The sequence below is a fragment of the Pseudorca crassidens genome, chromosome 16, assembly GCF_039906515.1.
Source record: "Pseudorca crassidens isolate mPseCra1 chromosome 16, mPseCra1.hap1, whole genome shotgun sequence".
NCBI classification, from domain to species: domain Eukaryota; kingdom Metazoa; phylum Chordata; class Mammalia; order Artiodactyla; family Delphinidae; genus Pseudorca; species Pseudorca crassidens.
Window position 1 is genome coordinate 74,844,712 of NC_090311.1, and position 18,942 is coordinate 74,863,653.

General features: G+C 39.7%; 1 long non-coding RNA gene across 13 annotated transcripts in view; it reads left to right on the forward strand.

Moving 5' to 3' along the window:
* LOC137209366 (uncharacterized) overlaps positions 1-18,942 on the forward strand; it is a 107,531-nt gene that overhangs the window by 59,784 nt on the left and 28,805 nt on the right. For 8 of the 13 annotated variants that reach the window (XR_010936011.1, XR_010936019.1, XR_010936016.1 and 5 more), the window contains one exon: positions 7,960-8,939. This is a non-coding gene — a long non-coding RNA (uncharacterized lncRNA). The remainder of the gene's footprint in view (positions 1-7,959; positions 8,940-18,942) is intronic. The other 5 variants (XR_010936021.1, XR_010936023.1, XR_010936014.1 and 2 more) reach the window with 4 other exon arrangements.

Below are 18,942 nucleotides of genomic sequence, written 5' to 3' on the forward strand. Positions count from 1 at the left end.
GCTAGTGTTCAGCAGGCGCTCTGTGGGAACTGTTCCATGTGTTCCTGAGGCGTTTGTGGGGGGGGGGAGGAGCTCCACGTCCTCCTCCGCCGCCGCCATCTTGTCCCCCCTTTCACATTCTTTTCTTCAATAACACTCTTCTATAGGTGTTGTAGAATACAGGTTCCACTTTTATAAACATATTCACTCCATGACACAGTGCTGTGTGTGAATTACAAGTTTAAGGTATACAGCGTAGTAACTTGCCTTACCTATATTGAGAAATGATTCCCACAGTAAATTCAGTTAATATCCATTATCTCATGGATACAGAAAAAAGAAGAAACGTATTTTCCTTGTGATAAGGATTCTTAGGATCTGCTCTGAATAACTTTCAAATATACCATACAGCAGAGTTAACTATAGCCATTGTGTTTTACATTATATACCCAGGACTTATTTATCTTGGAACTGAACCTTTATACATTTTGACCACTTTCATCCAACTGCCCACCCCCACCTACCACCTCTGGTAACCACAAAGCTCAGCTCTTTTTCTATGAGTTTGGTTTTACTGTTTGTTTGCTTGTTAGATTACACGTATAAGTGAGATCCTACAGTATTTGTCTGTCTCTGTCTGACTTATTTCACTTAGAATAAATCATCAGGGTCTTTACATGTTGTCACAGATGGCAGGATTTCCTTCTTTTACGGCTGACTCTTTCACTGCATATAAATACAATCTTTTCCCTTCATCTATCAGTGGGTACTTTTTTTTTTAACATTTTTATTGGAGTATAATTGCTCTATAATTGTGTGTTAGTTTCTGCTTTATAACAAAGTGAATCAGCTATACATATACATATATCCCCATATCTCCTCCCTCTTGCAGTGGACGCTTTCATTGTTTCCATGTCTTAGTTAATGTAGATAATGCTGCTGGGAACATGGGGGTGCAGCTATCTCTTTGACATAGTGTTTTTGTTTCCTTCATATATATTCCCACTAGTGGAATTACCAAGTCAAATGGTAGTTCTAATTTTTTGAGGGAACTCCACACTGTCTTCCATAGTGGCTGTTCCAAGTTACAGTTACAGTCCCACCAACAGTGCACAATAGTTCCCTTTTCTCCATATCCTTGCCAGCATTCATTTCTTAATAGGTATTCTAACAGGTGTGAAAGAATTTCAATCTAAAGTGGAACCAGGGACTTCCCTCGTGGTGCAGTTGTTGAGAATCCATCTGCCAGTGCAGGGGACACGGGTTCGTGCCCTGGTCTGGGAAGATCCCACATGCCACGGAGCAACTAAGCCCGTGCGCCACAACTGCTGGGCCCACGTGCCACAACTACTGAAGCCCACGTTCCTAGAGCCCATGCTCTGCAACAAGAGAAGTCACCACAATGAAGAGTAGCTCCTCTCGCTGCAACAAGAGAAAGCCCAGGCGCAGCAACAAAAGACCCAATGCAGCCAAAAATAAATAAATAAATTTATTAAAAAAAAATAAAGTGGAACCAAAGGATATAAAATGGAAAATCTTATACATGTGCCCTCAGAAAAACAAAAGTTATGGACTGATTTCCTGTATGTGCCTGATTTACAGAAAACTGTTAATATTTGAATTTTCTTAAATAATAGGGAGTTGGTCAGGGGAAATCAACCTTGGGAAGTTTTGCTTATGGTTTCCAGAGTCATGAACAAGAAATGACCCAGGTCGGATTGGTCCCAAAAAAATAAGCTGAATTGAGCTTTGTTTGTATGACTAGACTGGTTTTGTCTGTACAGGGAATTTTCAAAGCTGACCTCTGGGTGTGTGTGTGTGTGTGTGTGTGTGTGTGTGTGTGTGTGTGTGGTACGCGGGCCTCTCACCATTGTGGCCTCTCCCGTTGCGGAGCACAGGCTCCGGACCCGCACGCTCAGTGGCCATGGCCCAAGGGCCCAGCCTCTCCGCGGCATGTGGGATCCTCCCGGACTGGGGCACGAACCCATGTCCCCTGCATCGGCAGGCGGACCCCCAACCACCGCGCCACCAGGAAAGCCCAGTGTGTTTTGTTTTTTTAACAGACTCTAGATGAACTCTCTTTACATTCCCTGCCCATAAATACAGCCTACCCCAGACCCTCAGTGGACTCACTTGTAGCTTGCTTCAGTTTGCATGTCCTGATTTGTATTTCTCTGCTATTCCTGAATAGTCATTTTTTTGACAATTTGAGCTTGCCTCATTTTCCTTTTTTATTTAGGTCGATACAGGCTAGAGATATTATGGTTTTGATTTGCATTTCTCTAATTATTGAGAACCTTTTTGTGTACCTGTTGTCCATTTGAATGTCATTTTTGGAAAAACATCTGTTCAGATCCTTTGCCCATTGTTTAATTGGATGATGATGATAATTTGACATTGAGTTACATGAGTTCTTTTCATCTTTTGTATGTTAACCCTTTTCAGATATATGGGTTACAAAAATTTTTTTTCCCATTCAATAGGTTGCCATTTCATTTTGTTTCATTTTGTTTGCTCTGCAGAGCTTTTTACTTTGATGTAATCATGTTTATTTTGTTTCTTGTGCTTTAGGTGTTAACATGCAAAAAAAATCATTGCCAAGCCCCATGTCAAGGAGTTATTTTCCTATGTTTTCCAAGTCTTATATTTAGTGTTTAATCCATTTTGAGTTAAGTTTTGTGAGTTGTGTAAGATAGGGATCTATTATAATTCTTTTACCTGTGAATATCCAATTTTCCCAGCACTGTTTATTGAAGAAATTGTCTTTTCTTCATTGAGTATTCTTGGCTCCCTTGTCAAATATTAGTTGACCATATATGCATGGGTTTGTTTCTGGGCTCTCAATTCTTTTCCATTGGTTTATGTGTCTGTTTTATGCCAGTACCATACTGTGTTGAACACCTTAGCTTTACAATATAGCTTGAAATCAGAAAGAATGAACCTCTGCTTTGTTCTTTCTCAGGGTGCTTTGGCTATGCAGGGTCTTTGGCTGTTCCACATAAATTTTAGGATTTTTTTTTCTTCTATAAAAGAAAATACCATTGGAATCTTGACAGGGATTGCACTAAATCTGTAGATGACTTTGGTTGGTATGGACATTTTAATACTACTAATTCTCCCAACCCATGAGCACAGGATACCTTTCCATTTATTTGTGTTTATCTTCAGGTTCTTTCATCTGTGTCTTGTAGTTTTCAGTGTAGAGATCTTTAACCACCTTGGTTAATTTTTATTCCTGGGTATTTTACTGTTTTTGATGCTATTGTGAATGGAAGAGTTTTCTTTATTTCTTTTTCAAAAATTCATTGTTAGTGTATAGAAATGCTGATATTTTAATATTATTTTTGTATCCTGTAATTTTCCTGAATTTGTTGCTTAGAAAGAACAGGGTGGGGTTTTTTTTGTGTGTGTGTGTGTGTGTGTGTGTGTGGAGTCTTTAGGATTTTCTCTATATAAAATCAATGCCATCTGCAAATAGAGACAATTTTACTTAATCTTTTCCAATTCTGATGCCTATTTTTCTTGCATGAATGCTCTGGCTGGGACTTGCACTATTGTGTTGAATAGGAGTGATAAGGGTGGGCATCCTTGTCCAGATCTTAGTGGGAAAAGCTTTCAGCCTTTCACCACTGAGTATGATGATGTGGGCTTGTCATATATAGCCTTTATTATGTTGAGGTATATTCTTTCTAGACCTAATTTGTTATGAGTTATTATCCTGAACAGATGTTGAATTTTGTCAAATGCTTTTTCTGTATCTATCGAATGATCATATGATTTTTTTCTTTCATTCTATTAGAATGATGTATCACGTTTATTGATTTGTGTATGTTGAAGCAATCTTGCATCCTAGGGATAAATCCCTCTTGAATCATGGTGAATGATCCTTTTAATGTGCTGCGGAATTTGATTTGCTAATATTTTACTGAGAATTTTTCCATCTATATTCTCAGGGATATTACCTTAATTTTTATTTTATATTGGAGTATAGTTGATTAACAATGTGTTAGTTTCAGGTGTACAGCAAAGTGATTCACTTATACATATATCTATTCTTTTTCAAATTCTTTTCCCATTCAGGTTATTACAGAATACTGAGCAGAGTTCCCTGTGCTATACAGTAGGTCCTTGTTGGTTATCTGTTTTAAATACAGCAGTGTGTACATGTCAATCCCAAACTCCCTGTCTGTCCTTCCCCACACCCCCATCCTTCCCCCCTGGTAAGCATGAGTTAATTCTGAGTCTGTGAGTCTGTTTCTGTTTTGTAAGTAAGTTCACTAGTATCATTTGTTTTTTAGATTCCACATATAAGCACTATCATATTTGTCTTTCTCTGTGTGACTGACTTCACTTAGTATGATAATCTCCAGGTCCATGCATGTTGCTACAAATGACTATACTACCCAAGGCAATCATTAAGGATATTGACCCATAGTTTTCTTTTCCTCTGGTGTCCTTTCCTGGCTTTGGTATTAGAGTAATGCTGGCCTCATAAAATGAGTTTCAGAGTTTCACACCTCTTTGATTTTCTTTTTAAGAATTTGAGGATTGATTAATTCTTCTTTAAATGTTTGGTGAAATTCACCTGTGAAGCCATCTGGTCCTGGGGTATTCGATGTTGAGAGATTTTTTTTTATCACTGGTCCACTCTCATTATTTGTTATTGATATGCTCAGATTTTCTATTTCTCCCCGATTCAGTCTGTAGGGTGTACGTTTCTAAGGATTTTTCCATTTCTTCTAGGTCATCCAGTTTGTTGGTGTATACTTTTTCATATAGCTTATGATCCTTTGTTTTTCTGTAGTATCAGTTGTAATGGCTCCTCTTTCATTTATAAAGTTGTTGATTTGGGTCCTCTTTCTTTTTTTATTGGTTAGTCTACCTAAAGGTTTGTCAATTTAGTTCATCTTTTCAATGAACCAACTCTGTTTTATTAATTTTTTATGTTGTTTTCCTCTTCTCTCTTTTATTTATTTGTGCTCTAATCTTTATTATTTCCTTCCTTCTACTTTGGGCTCAGTTTGTTCTTTTTCTACTACTTTGAGGCATAGAGTGAGGAATCTTTCTTGTTTTGTTACCAAACCAAGTTTGTTTGCCTGACGTGCAACAAGCTGACATGCTGAGGCACTGAGGTTTGCGGCAAAGAAAGGGGGGAGATGGGAGAACAAGTCTCAAATCTGCCTCCCTAATGGTGGGGGGCTTGGAATATTTATGGCATAAAGAAGCAGGGTGGTCTTAGGTGTGGGGAAAGATGATTGGAGGTAGGGAAGAGGTGAGGCAATCTGTGTTCTGTGCAGGCGTATCTGAATTACGTTTTTCTTCATGGGATATAAGTTCAAAAATGGAGGCGTGCTACTGGGCATGTACCCTGAGAAAACCATAATTCAAAAAGAGTCATGTACCACAGTGTTCATTGCAGCTCTATTTACAATAGCCAGGACATGGAAGCAATCTAAATGTCCATCGACAGATGAATGGATAAAGATGTGGCACATATATACAATGGAATATTACTCAGCCATAAAAAGAAATGAAATTGAGTTATTTGTAGCGAGGTGGATGGACCTAGACTGTCATACAGAGTGAAGTAAGTCAGAAAGAGGAAAGCAACATATGCTAACACACATATATGGAATCTGAAAAAAAAAATGGTTCTGAAGAACCTAGGGGCAGGACAGGAATAAAGATGCAGACATAGAGAATGGACTTGAGGACACGGGGAGGGGGAAGGGTAAGCTGGGATGAAGTGAGAGAGTGGCATGGACATATATACTCTACCAAGTGTAAAATAGGTAGCTAGTGGGAAGCATCCGCATAGCACAGGGAGATCAGCTCGGTGCTTTGTGTCCACCTAGAGGGGTGGGATAGGGAGGGTGGGAGGGAGATGCAAGAGGGAGGAGATATGGGGATGTATGTATATTATAGCTGACTTACTTTGTTATACAACAGAAACTAACACCACTGTAAAGCAATTCTACTCCAATAAAGATGTTAAAAACAAAAGAAAGATATGTAATCAGGAAAAAACAAATGGAGGTGTGTAGCGTGATATGAGGGTTTAGTTTTGGGCACTCTGACATCAAAAAGCCATTCATCAAACACTTGCATAGGCCCAGTTTTAGGATTAGTGGTCCCAACCAGTCTTAATTGGCTCAGCTTGAACTAGACTCAGCTGACTGCAAGTTCCTGGAAAACAACTCAGGCAACCATTTTATTGTTTAAGCTACATGAAGCTTGAAGAGCATGTAATTTGCAATAAAATAATAAGGCAAGTTTGCTCAGTGAAGGCAGGCTACAAGCAGAGGGGTTTTTATAAATTTATTTATTTATTTATTTTTGGCTGTTTTGGGTCTTCGTTTCTGTGTGAGGGCTTTCTCCAGTTGCAGAGAGCGGGGGCCATTCTTCATCGCCATGCGTAGGCCTCTTACTGTCGTGGCCTCTCTTGTTGCAGACCACAGGCTCCAGACACGCAGGCTCAGTAGTTGTGGCTCACGGGCTTAGCCGCTCCGTGGCATGTGGGATCTTCCCAGACCAGGGCTCAAACCCGTGCCCCCTGCATTAGCAGGCGGATTCTCCACCACTGCGCCACCAGGGAAGCCCCAGAGGGGTTTTTAGCAAGCTGTAATATAAACTCAATTTCTGTAAATCACCAGTTTCTACTAACCCTATGGGGCATGGTTTTAAGATTTTTTTTTTTTAACCCTGTGGGGCATGGTTTCAGTCTCTTCCTTTTTTTTAAATTTTATTTATTTATTTATTTATTTATTTATTTATTTATTTATTTATTTATTTATTTATTTATTTATTTATTTATTTATGGCTGTGTATGGCTCTTCGTTTCTGTGTGAGGGCTTTCTCTAGTTGCAGCAAGTGGGGGCCTCTCTTCATCGCGGTGCGCAGGCCTCTCACTATCACGGCCTCTCTTGTGGAGCACAGACTCGACGCGCAGGCTTAGTAATTGTGGCTCACAGGGCTAGTTGCTCCGCGGCACGTGGGATCTTCCCAGACCAGGGCTCGAACCCGTGTCCCCTGCATTGGCAGGCAGATTCTCAACCACTGCGCCACCAGGGAAGCCCGGTTTCAGTTTCTTAACACACTGTTTGACCAGGGGATTTTTGCAGAAACTAATGCCTGTGGCTGGCAATTTGTTATGTAAGTGAATATTGAAACACCCATGTTTGAGTAAATATCAACTTTTTTTGCACTTAATGTATTTATTTGAAACTTTGTACATGTCTTACTAAAGCATTCTAATATTTCGTTGGAGTGTGATAGGCAGTATAGCAGGCACCTCTGTGCAGGGGAACAGAACATCTATTATAAATATGCTCTGTTTCACTGTAGTTTCCCCTGGAAGAGCAGACTCTACACTTTATGGCAGCATTTTTTTTAGTCCTGTGGGTATTATTTCCTCTAGAATATGTTCTTTTATTTTACCTGATAGTCGACAAGGTGGATCGACTTGTGGGGGGCTCTTTTAGAAATGCCACAAGAAGGACCAGGTGCGGGACTACCACTACATTCACCAGAATGGTCAGTTATCCATTCTCTAGCTACTGCTAAAATTGCTTGTGAGTCATTTTATTCTGTGCATTAAGGCCACAATAAATTTTATTTATTTAGGCTGTGCTGGGTCTTAGTTGCAGCCTGCAGGATCTGTTTTAGTGTGGCATGAGGAGTCTTAGTTGCGGCATGCAGGATTCTTAGTTGCAGCATGTGGGCTCTTAGTTGTGACATGCAGAATCTTAGTTGTGGCATGCATGCGGGATCTCGTTCCCCAACCAGGGATCGAACCCGGGCCCCCTGCATTACTCAAATAGAAACCCATTTTCTTATACCATTTTCGAGTTTTCTGGAAGATATTGAAGTGTGCCAGTTATTGATCGGATCAATCAACTCCTTTCATATATTTATTATACTCTAATACATAAGTGGGCTTAGTTGTCTGATGGCCAATCCTTCTGTCTTCCTTTCTTGTAGATGCTGTGGAGGCGTCATGAATAGTTGTCACCATGCGGACTAGCCTCTTGTCTTTCCATATAAGAAGAATCACTTCTCCCTTCCGTAAGAATGTCATTTCCCTCCCCCCACATAGATTTTTAGATTTCTCCTTTAATTGGTTTGGTAGACGATGATTCTCTCTTATATTCCCACAAATTCTGGTTTTATTTTTCAACAATATTTCAGATGTGGACACACCATTGTAATAATTGTCTTGGTAAATATGGTGCCATGAACCAAGATAAGGTTGTAGGACTGATAATATTGTTTCTTGCAGTTTCTTTCCTTCCCTGTGTAAATCTCAAGGTTGCATATATATCCAGTTTCCCTTTAGCTAACCATCCTGACTAAAATTCCATATTTTGTGAGTTTTTCCAGATTATACGTTTTGAATCTGAGTCATCCTCTCCACTTTATCATTGCCTCATCAAGTGATAACTCTTGTTTGGGTATATAGATTGATTGAAATTCTGGTAGAAAATAATCCAAAAGAGGTTTAACTTTTGAAATTCTGTCTGCAGGAAGTGGAGTTTCCAAGTTATCGTTAAAGTGAAGAAATGTCCTTATTTGTTTGAACCTTCTTCTCGTCATAATCTTTGGAAAGATAGGTGTTTCAAGTAAGGGATCAGTCGACCAATATCCTTTCCAGTGTGACTTTCTTATTTGTGCCATCAAAATTATTAATCCAAGAAACTTCTTCATGTCACTGTTGGTTACAGCAGTCCATTTTAAAACCTTATCATACTTTTTATATGATTTTTCATTTTGTTGGTGATACAAGTTTGAGAAGTGACCAACTCGAACAAGTTACTAAAAATTAATTCTGTTATTTCACTAACACTTTGCTGGTTATTATATTCAGCAGTTACACCTGACACACCTGTAAAGTCTTCTAATTTTCCTGAAATGTTGTCTTCAATCCACTCTTCTGTAGAAGCAAAGGAGCATTCTCCAGCACTGTAAGTTTCATTTTCACTTTCTATATCAGAATCAGTCACTAAGATTTTTTGTCTTTTTTTGGTCTAATATTCACATCATCTGAATCAGAACTATATTCTGAAGAACTATCATTTTCTGATACACTAGTATATATGCCTCTCGGACAGTCAGATAAAGTATCTGCATAAAATTCACTGAAAAATTCTTCTTCACTCAAAATTTTGCAATGCGTGATTTTTGAAAACTTTATGGTAATAAACTATGCACAAGGTTGGAACAAAAACCTAACGGAGCAAAATGTGAATGATAACGGCAGTCATAAGTTGTATAATGAACCCTTGATCAATTCTAAGCTCTAACAACTTCGCATGGTGATGTAAATTGTGTCACTCTCTAAAAACATATCGATATGTCTCTGGTCAGTAACGTTTGGGTAACAAAATTAATACATCTCCGGTCAATAATGTGTTAATGTAGGCATTTATTGTTATGAACTTTCCTCTCAGAACTGCTTTTGCTGTATCCCATAAGTTTTGGTATGTTGTCTTTCCATTTTTGTTTGTCTCAAGATACTTTTTTATTCCCCTTTTAATTGCTTTAAGACATTGGTTGTTCAGGGTGTGTTGTTATTTTCTGTGTATTCATGAATTTTCCAGTTATCCTCCTGTTGATTTTTAGTTCCTTGTAATTGTGGTCCGAGCAGATACTTGGTATGATTTCAATCTTCTTGAATTTGCTAAGATTTGTTTTGTGGCCTAAGATATGGTCTGTCCTAGAAAATGTTCCATGTGCACTTGATGAGAATGCATATTCTGCTGTTGTCGGATAGAATGTTCTGTATATGTCTATCAGGTCTATTTGGTATGTAGTTCTGTTTAAAACCGCTGGATGCTTATTGATTCTCTGGATGATCTATCCTTTTTGAAAGTGCAGTATTAAAATCCCCCACTCTTACTGTATTGCTGTTTATTTCTCCTTTTACCTATGTAGTTTTACTTTATATGTTGATATTTAGTTGCTTCAATGTTGGTGCATAAATATATACAAACATTATATACCTTTTTAATGGAATGATCCCTTTACATGTGTGTGTGTGTATAAAACTTTTCTCTTTCTCCCAGTGTCAGTTTAAAGTCTGTTTTGTCTGATATAAGTATAGTTACCACTGCTATTTTTGGTTACCATTTGCAGGAAATATTTTTTTCCATTCCCTCACTTTTAGTCTATGTATGTCTTTGAGGCTAAAGTGAGTCTCTTGTAGGAAGCATGTCATTGGATCTTATTGTTTTATCTAATTAGCCATCTTTGTCTTTTGATTGGAGACTTTAATCTACTTATGTTTAAAGCAGTTATTGATAGGTAAGAACTTAGTATTGCCATTTTGTTAATTGTTTTCTGATTGTTTTGTAGACCCATTGTTCCTTGCTTCTTATCCTGCTGTGTTTGTGTTTGATGTCTTTTGGAATTAGTATACTTTGACTTCATTATCTTGTTTTTTGTGTGTATGAATACTACAGGTTTTTTCCTTGTGGTTACCATGAGGCTTACATAAAATATCTTAAAATTATAACACCGTGTTTTAAACTGATAACAAGACTTCAATAGCATTCCTAAGCTTTACACTTTTACTTCTCCTCCCCCTCACATTTTAGGTTATTGATGTTACAGTTTACATATTTTTCATATTGCGTATATAATAGATGTTTTTACTTATGCTAATTTTTACTGTTTTTTTTAAGTTTTAAACTGGAGTTAGGGAACTATGTACCACCATTACTGTATTACAGAATCTAACTTTGACTATATATTTACCATTACCAGTGAGTTTTGTCCTACCTTCTTATGTTTTTATGATTATATAATTAGTGTCCTTTTCTTCCAGAGAGCTTCTTTAGCATTTCTTATAGGCAGATCTAACGGTGATGAGCTCTCTCAGCTTTTATTTGTTCAGGAAGGTCTTTATCTCTCCTTCATTTCTGAATGAAGGACACCTTGGCTGGATATAGAATCCTTGGTTGACAGGGGTTTTTTTTCCTTTAGCATTTTTAAATTTATCATTCCTTTTTCTCCTGGCCTGGAAAGTTTCTGTTGAGAAATCCACCATGTCTTATGGAGGTTCCCTAGCATGTAACTTGTCTCCATTCTCTTCCTGCTTTGCAAATTCTTTGTCTTTGATTGTTGACAATTTAATTATAATGTGTCTCAGTGTAGCCCTATTCAGATTTAACATATTTGGGGTCCTTTCGGTCTCATGGATCTGGGTGGCCATTTCTGTTAGTTTGGGAAGTCTGACATTACTGCTTTAAATATGCCATCTGTCCTTTTTTTCCTTCTGGAATTCCTATAATGAGGATATTGTTGCTTTTGATGGTGCCCCACACATTGTGTAGTCTTTCTTCACTCTTTTGCAATCTTGATTCTTTTTGTTCCTCTGACTGGATAACTTCTAGGTCTCTGATCCTTTCTTCTGCATGGTTGAGCCTGCTGTTGAGACACTACAGAATTCTTCAGTGCAGTTTCTTTTTTTTCAGCTCTCAATTTTTTTTGATTCCTTTGTTGAACTTCTCATTTTGTTCATGCATTGTTTTCCTAATATCCTTTAAGTATCTCTGTTCTTGTAGTTTATTAATCTTATTTAAGAGGATTATTCTGAATTCTTTGTCTGACTGTTCCTAGATCTCCATTTCTTTAGGGTGTTACTGGAGCTTTATTAGTTTCCTTTCATGGTGTCATGTTTACTTGATTTTTCATGATCCTTGAATCCATATGTTGGTTTCTACATTTGAGCAAACGGTCTCCTCTTCCAGACTTCACAGGTTAACTTTGGTAAAGTCAGTTCTTCACCAGTCAGCTCAGTTTCGGTTTCTGGACATGTCAACTGGTAGCATACTTTGGGCAATTGGGGCTTGCTCTCCATCTCTTTTGGGGCAAGGCCTCTGCCCAAGCTCTGAGGTCAGGAGGGGCTGCCTCTGGCTGAAAACATTTGAATAGCAATTGCTGACTTGGTTTCCTGCTCAAGTGAGGCCATAGGATGGGCTCTGCTATTGCCTGGGTTCTCTGGTCAGGCTTCCTGGACAGTCAGGACTGGGTATCAGTACTATACTCAGCAGTTAGATGGAGCTATGAATGAGCTTCTCTTCCCTGGTGGGGTGAAGAACAGGTCCCAGGGCCAGCACAGCTCATTGTTTGGGAACCCAAATAAGGCAAGACTGTACGTCAAATTCCCTGGCTACATGGGGCCACCAGATTTGCCCTGCAGATGAGGAAAGCCAAGGGCTTTGCTCTCTGTTCAAGTGCCATTGTAAGCAGGGGTGTTGGATGGGCTAGGCAGCTCCTCTTGTGCTCTGGTTAGGCTCCCTAATTGGATGGACTGAAGGCTCTATTCAGCAATGGAAGGGGCTACAAATTAGTTTCCCTATTAGGGTGGGCCCCTGTACAGGCCCTAAGCATGGCAAGTCTCTTGTTTGAGGATCAAATTAGGCAGAAATATGTACCAAGTTCCGTGACCGGACAGACCACTGTCCTAGCTCTGTCAAATGGGTAGGGCCACTGGATGGGCTCTCTACTCAAGTGCTGCTGTCATCAGAGTTGCAGGATGGGCTACACAGATTCCCAGGAGATCTGGCTGGGTTTCTTGGTCAAGCCAGGCTGGAAGCTGTATTCACTTTGGGTGTGGCTATAAACGAGCATCCTTGCCCAGTTGGGGCTGCAGATCAGCCCCCAAGACTGGCAGGGCTCTTTGTTTGGGGATCAGGTTAGACAGAACTGTGCACTAAGCTCCCTGGACAAATGGGGCCACTGTCTCTGTTCTGCAGACGCAGAGCTGCTGGCCAAACTCTCTGCTCAAGTGCCACTGCAATCAGGGCTGCAGGGTGAGCTACTGAGATTCCCAGGAGTTCTGGTTAGGTTTCCTGATTGGTAGTGTTGGAGGTTGTATTCAGCAATGGGTAGAGCTATGGAGTAGCTTCCCTGCCCAGGCAGGACCACAGAACTGGATTGAGGTAAGACCACAAAAAAAATAGCCTTGCAAGGCTTGGTGGAGCTGTTCCCCCCACTCCAGCCAGGCAGGGGAGCTAATACATAGCCCCACCCTACCAGGAAGCCTGACCCGAGCGCCTGGAAAGCTGCTTAACCCAACAGCACTTCAGAGAGCATGGCCAGCAGCACTGCACATCTGCAGAACCAGGACACTGGGCCATGTCTGGCCAAGGAACTTGGGGCACAGTTCGCCCTGATTAACTCCCCAAACAAGAGTCTTGCCAGCCTTGGGGGCTGTTCTGTGGCCCTGCCTGGGCAGGGAAGCTACTCTGAGTTCTGCCCACTGCTGAGTACAGCCTCCGACTATCCTCACTGCAGAACAGTTAAAGAGCTGAATGACATCCTCATGAATCCAGATCTGTTCACTCTCTGCTCTACCACCCTCAGTCTTCACCTACTGCTCAGAGATGCAGGATATAACTAAGGGTCATGTCCAGACATGAAAAATTTCAGCTGCACAAGAAAGAAGCCTTTCCAGAAGTTTTCAGAACACCTCTGCAAACAGCTCTGGCCAGAATGAGGACATGTGCCAATCCCAAACAAATCCCCGAGGAGAAACTTTTCCATGACTGGCTTAATCTAACCAAGGTTTACTCTGAGCATTCTAAGACTAAGGTAAAAAAATACAAATCAAGGCTATGCTACCAAGGGAAAAAAATGAGTATAGGAAATGAAGAGTTTGTAAGAATCTTTCAATTGTTTGAAAGCTAATTCAAGAAATAACAGCTAATGCATGCATAACTCATAGTTCATAAATTATTCTGAGCACCGCTATGAAGTAGGCACTACTAATGTCCCCATTTTATAGATGAGGGTCTGAGTACAGATAGTTAATTTGTCACAAATCTTTTAAGAGCCAAAGCCAGAGAGCATATAAACTCAAGCAATCTGGTATCTAACTCTGTATTCTCCTGTTTATTGGGAAGAAAGGAATAGGAAAAAATATATACACAACATCATAATACAGATGTAAGTATTTCCTGTTCAGCTTGGATTATACAACTTATACCTAGATGTCTCATCTGAACATTTTAACAGGATATTTTCTTCATATAATGGAAAGCAATACTGTGTTGAATTGAAGTAGTTCAAATCTGCTTTCTTTAATTAACATGATGATGCTTAATTTGTTTAATTAGTATTTTCATGATACCCACTGGTAGATGCTGAGGCCATGAAAACTTAATAAACACAATGTTTAAATTCTTTATTAAAGAGTTAATAGAAAACACTGGCCATATGCACTTATATATGCCAGGAAACCATAAGAGAACGTATACTAGGTAAGGTAAACTTGACAACTGTAAAATATTATTTGCCTTAAAATGTATATTAAGAGAAATTGGTTAGCATTTAACGTGAAAAATCTTTGTCACATAGCTAAGGGGACAAAATATGTTATGTAATATATTCACATACCTTTAGCACAACACACGGGGATTCTTCACATACATACTTACTGCTGTTATCCTAATGGATCATCTTATTTGTGTTGTGTGTTTTTTAACAACTGAGAAACTATTGGAGGGATTTCAGAGAGCCAACATTTCAGACTTTCTGTTTTTTATTAAGGAACAGTTATACTAAACTATGAGTATATATATAAATATTCACAATAACTTTTGCCAAGTGAATACACCTACAATCAATATGCAGATAAAAAACCAGAACACTGTTAACACCAGAGGAGCTCCCTCAAGTCAATCCTTGCAACTTGTCACCATCCAGGAAACTACCATCCCAACTTCCAACACCACATATTAAATTTGCCTTTTTGAGTGAAATACAGTATATACTCCTCTGTGCTGTTTCTTTTGTATGCGTGCAGTTGTGGTTGGTTCATTCTCAATCCTGTAGAGTGTATCACTGAGTGAATAGAGCACATTTATATATCCATTCTAGTGTTGGTGGACATTTGTGCTGTTGTCTGTATCCGGGCTATTGAGAATAGTACTACTGTGAATACTCTTTCAGTAAAAATATTTTTATTTATCTGTTGGATATATGCCTAGAAGTACAATTACACATCCAAAATATAGGGAAATTCCCTGGCAGTCCAGTGGTTAGGACTCCATGCTTAAGATCCCGCATGCTGCGCAGCACGGCCAAAAACGACAACAAAAAACTAGCAAAACAAACAAAAAACAAAAAAAACCCCGAAATTAACATGCATGCTCAGCTTTAGTAGAAAAAGCCTGTTTCCCAAAGTGTACAATTTAGATTTCCACCAAACTTGTATGAATCCCAGTTGCTTCATATCTTCATCAGTTTTTAAAAAATCATTTTAGCCATTCTGGTGTGTAGTGGTATTAAATTTTTGTTATAATTTACCTTTCCTTGATGGCTACTGAAGCTGATCAAGTTTTCACATGTTTACTTGCCAGTTAAATATACTCTTTGTAAATTATGTTCAATTTACGTTTTTCTGCTAACTTTTCTGACTTTTTTTGATTTATAGGAGCTCTTTACACATTTTGTGTAAGAATCCTTGGTTAGAAACATGCACTGCAGTTGTCTCCTCCCAGTATGCCACTGCCTTTTTTTTTTTTTTTTTTTTGGTGGTTCGCAGGCCTCTCACTGTTGTGGCCTCTCCCGTTGTGGAGCACAGGCTCTGGACACGCAGGCTCAGCGGCTATGGCTCACGGGCCTAGCCGCTCTGCGGCATGTGGGATCTTCCCAGACTGGGGCATGAACCCGTGTCCCCTGCATCGGCAGGCAGACTCTCAACCACTGTGCCACCAGGGAAGCCCTAAACATAACTTTTATATGCACTGAGAAAGCAGTGTGACTCGCTTTATTACAATATTTACTTTATTGCTGTGGTCCGGAACCAAGCCAATAACTCTGAGGTCTGCCTGTAACAGTCTAGTTATGTAGCAATCTGAGTCCTGCAGCTTTACTTTGCTATTTTCAGACTGTGTCAGCTATTGTTGGTCACTGCATCTGCAAATACATTTTAAATTCATAATTTCCAACAACAAAACCTGCTGTTGGATGGCAGTTAGGGTTGCATTGAATTACTCATTCAATTTAGGGAGAAATCAGTCTTCAAAGTCATCAACACTAAGTAAATCCTTTCATTTATTTTTGTTAACTGTTTTGGATTTGTTTTTGTAGGTGTTTTTTCTTCCCTTCCTTTTTTTGTTCTCTTGTGATCTGACGACTAACTTTAGTGTTGTGTTTGGATTTCTTTTTCTTTTTTGTGTGTATCTATTGTAGATTTTCAGTTGCAGTTACTATGAGGTTTTGATATAGCAGTCTATATCAAAAAAATAAGATTGTATTAAGTTGCTGATCTTTAATTTCAAATGCATTTCCAATATCCTGCACTTGTGCTCTCCTCACAATTGCTGGTTTTGATGTCATATTTGTGTGCAGATAATTTACTATCTTTACTGTATGTTTGCCTTTACTGGTGAGCTCTTCCATTCATAATTTTCTTGTTTCTAGTTGTGGTCTTTTCTTTCCCACCTAGAGAAGTTCCTTTAACATTTGTTGCAAAGCTGGTCTGGTGGTGCTGAATTCTTAGCTTCTGCTTGTCAGAAAAGCTTTTGATTTCTCTGTTGAATCTGAATGAGAAGCTTGCTGTGTATTCCTGGTTGTAGGTTCTTCCCTTTCATAACTTTAAATACATTGTGCCACCCCCTTCTGGCCTGCAGAGTTTTTGCTGAGAAATCAGCTGATAACCTTATGGGGGAGTTTCCTTGTACGTTATCTGTTGCCTTTCCCTTGTTGCTTTTAATATTTTTTCTTCATCCTTGATTTTTGTCAATTTGATTACTATGTGTCTTGGCGTGTTTCTCCTTGGGTTTATCCTGCCTGGGACTCTCTGCCCTTCCTGGACTTGGGTGACTATTTTCTTTCCCATGGTAGGGAAGTTTTCAGCTATTATCTCTTCGTGTATTTTCTCAGGTCCTTTCTCTTACTCCTTCTGGGACCCCTATAATGAAAATGTTTGTGTGTTTAATGTTGTCCCCAAGGTCTCTTAGACTGTCGTCATTTCTTTTCATTCTTTTTTCTTTATTCTGTTCCATGGTAGTGATTTCCACCATTCTGTCTTCCAGCTCACTTATCCATTCTTCTGCCTCAGTTATTCTATTGATTCCTTCTAGTGTATTTTTCATTTCAGTTATTGTATTGTTCATCTGTATGTTCTTTAGTTCTTCTAGGTTTTTGTTAAACACTTCTTGTATCCTCTCCATCTATGTCTCCATTTTTTCCCCACGATCTTGGATCATCTTTACTATCATTACTCTGAATTCTTTTTCAGGTAGATTGCCTATCTCTACTTCACTTAGGTGGTGTTCTGGGGTTGTATCTTTTTCCTTCATCTGGGACGTATTCCTCCGCTGTCTCATTTTGTCTAATTTTCTGTGATTGCAGTTTCCATTCTGAAGGCTGCAGGGTTGTAGTTCCTTCTGGCTTCTGCTACCTGCCCCCTGGTGGATGAGGCTGGCTAAGAGACTTATGCAGGCTTCCTGGTGGGAAGGACTGGTACCTGCGCACTGGTGGGTGGAACTGGGTCTTGTCGTTCTGGTAGGCAGGGCCATGTTGGGGTGTTTATCAGGCAGCAGTTTATTCAGGAGGACTTTAAGCAGCCAGTCTGCTGTTAGGTGGGGCTGTGTTCCTGCCCTGTTGGTTGTTTGGTCTGAGGTGTCCCAGCACTGAGCCTGTAGGCTGTTGGGTGGGGCCAGGTCTTGGTGAGAAAATGGCAGCCTCCAAGAGGGCTTAGGCCAGTAAGTACTTGCCAGAACTGCTGCCACCAATGTCCTTGTCCCTGCAGTGAGCCACAGCCAACCCTGCCTCTGCAGGAGACCCTCCAACACGAGCAGGTAAGTCTAGCCCAGTCTCTCATGAGGTCACCACTTTTTTCCCTGGGTCCTGGTACACACAAGACCCTTGTGCGTCCTCCAAGAGTGGAGTTTCTGTTTACCCCAGTCCTGCGGAATTCCTGTGATGAAACCCCGCTGGCCTTCAAAGCCAGACTCTCTGGGGGCTCCTCCTCCTGTTGTCAGACCCCCAGGCTGGGAGCTCAGAACTTTCACTCCTGTGGGAGAACTGTGGTATAACTGTTTTCGAGTTTGACAGTCGCCCACCCGGCATATATGAGATTTTATTTTATTGTGATTGTGCTCCTCCTACTGTCTCTTGGTTGCTTCTTCTTTGTCTTTGGATGTAGGGTATCTTTTTTGGTAGGTTCTAGCATTATTTATTTATTTTTTGGCAGTGGTTGTTCAGCAGTTCATTGTGATTTTGATGGTTCCGTAAGGAGTGAGTTCACTTCCTTCTACTCTGCCATCTTGTCTTCTCCCCACAAGTCATTCTTAACACCCTTTCATTTATTTTTGTCTTTGAACTTCTCTTAATTTTGTGATGCACTTTTTGGATTTCTGGAACTGTTTTAGGGCTATTGTATGTCCAGTGACTTGAACATAATTATTTCCTTTATTTTTCTGTTTCCCCTTTCCCCAATTATGCCAGGCAGGAGAATAAATCTGTTCTTTGCCACCCTATCCAGGAAGGATGCAATTCTCCTGGCATCATCTAATTTTTCTATTGGTTGTTTATACATAAAAATATAATTTTTATATAGCCAGTTTGCTAAATTCACATATTTCTAATAATTTTTCCATAGACTTTTAAATGTAAACAATGGTATTACCTGCAAATAATGAGTTTTACTTCAATCCTCCCAGTTTTTAGGTCTTATTTTTGATTTTATTTGGCCTTACTGACCTGACCTAGCTAAAACCTTCAGTCCACTGTTAGATAGTAGTGGTGGCAGTAACAAGCATTCTTGTCTTATTATTATTTTTTTAAATTTATTTATTTTTGGCTGCATTGGGTCTTCATTGCTGCGTGCGGGCTTTCTCTAGTTGTGGCAAGTGGGGGCTACTCTTTGTTGTGATGTGCGGGCTTCTCATTGCAGTGGCTTCTCTTGTGGAGCACGGGCTCTAGGCACGTGGGCTTCAGTAGTTGTGGCAC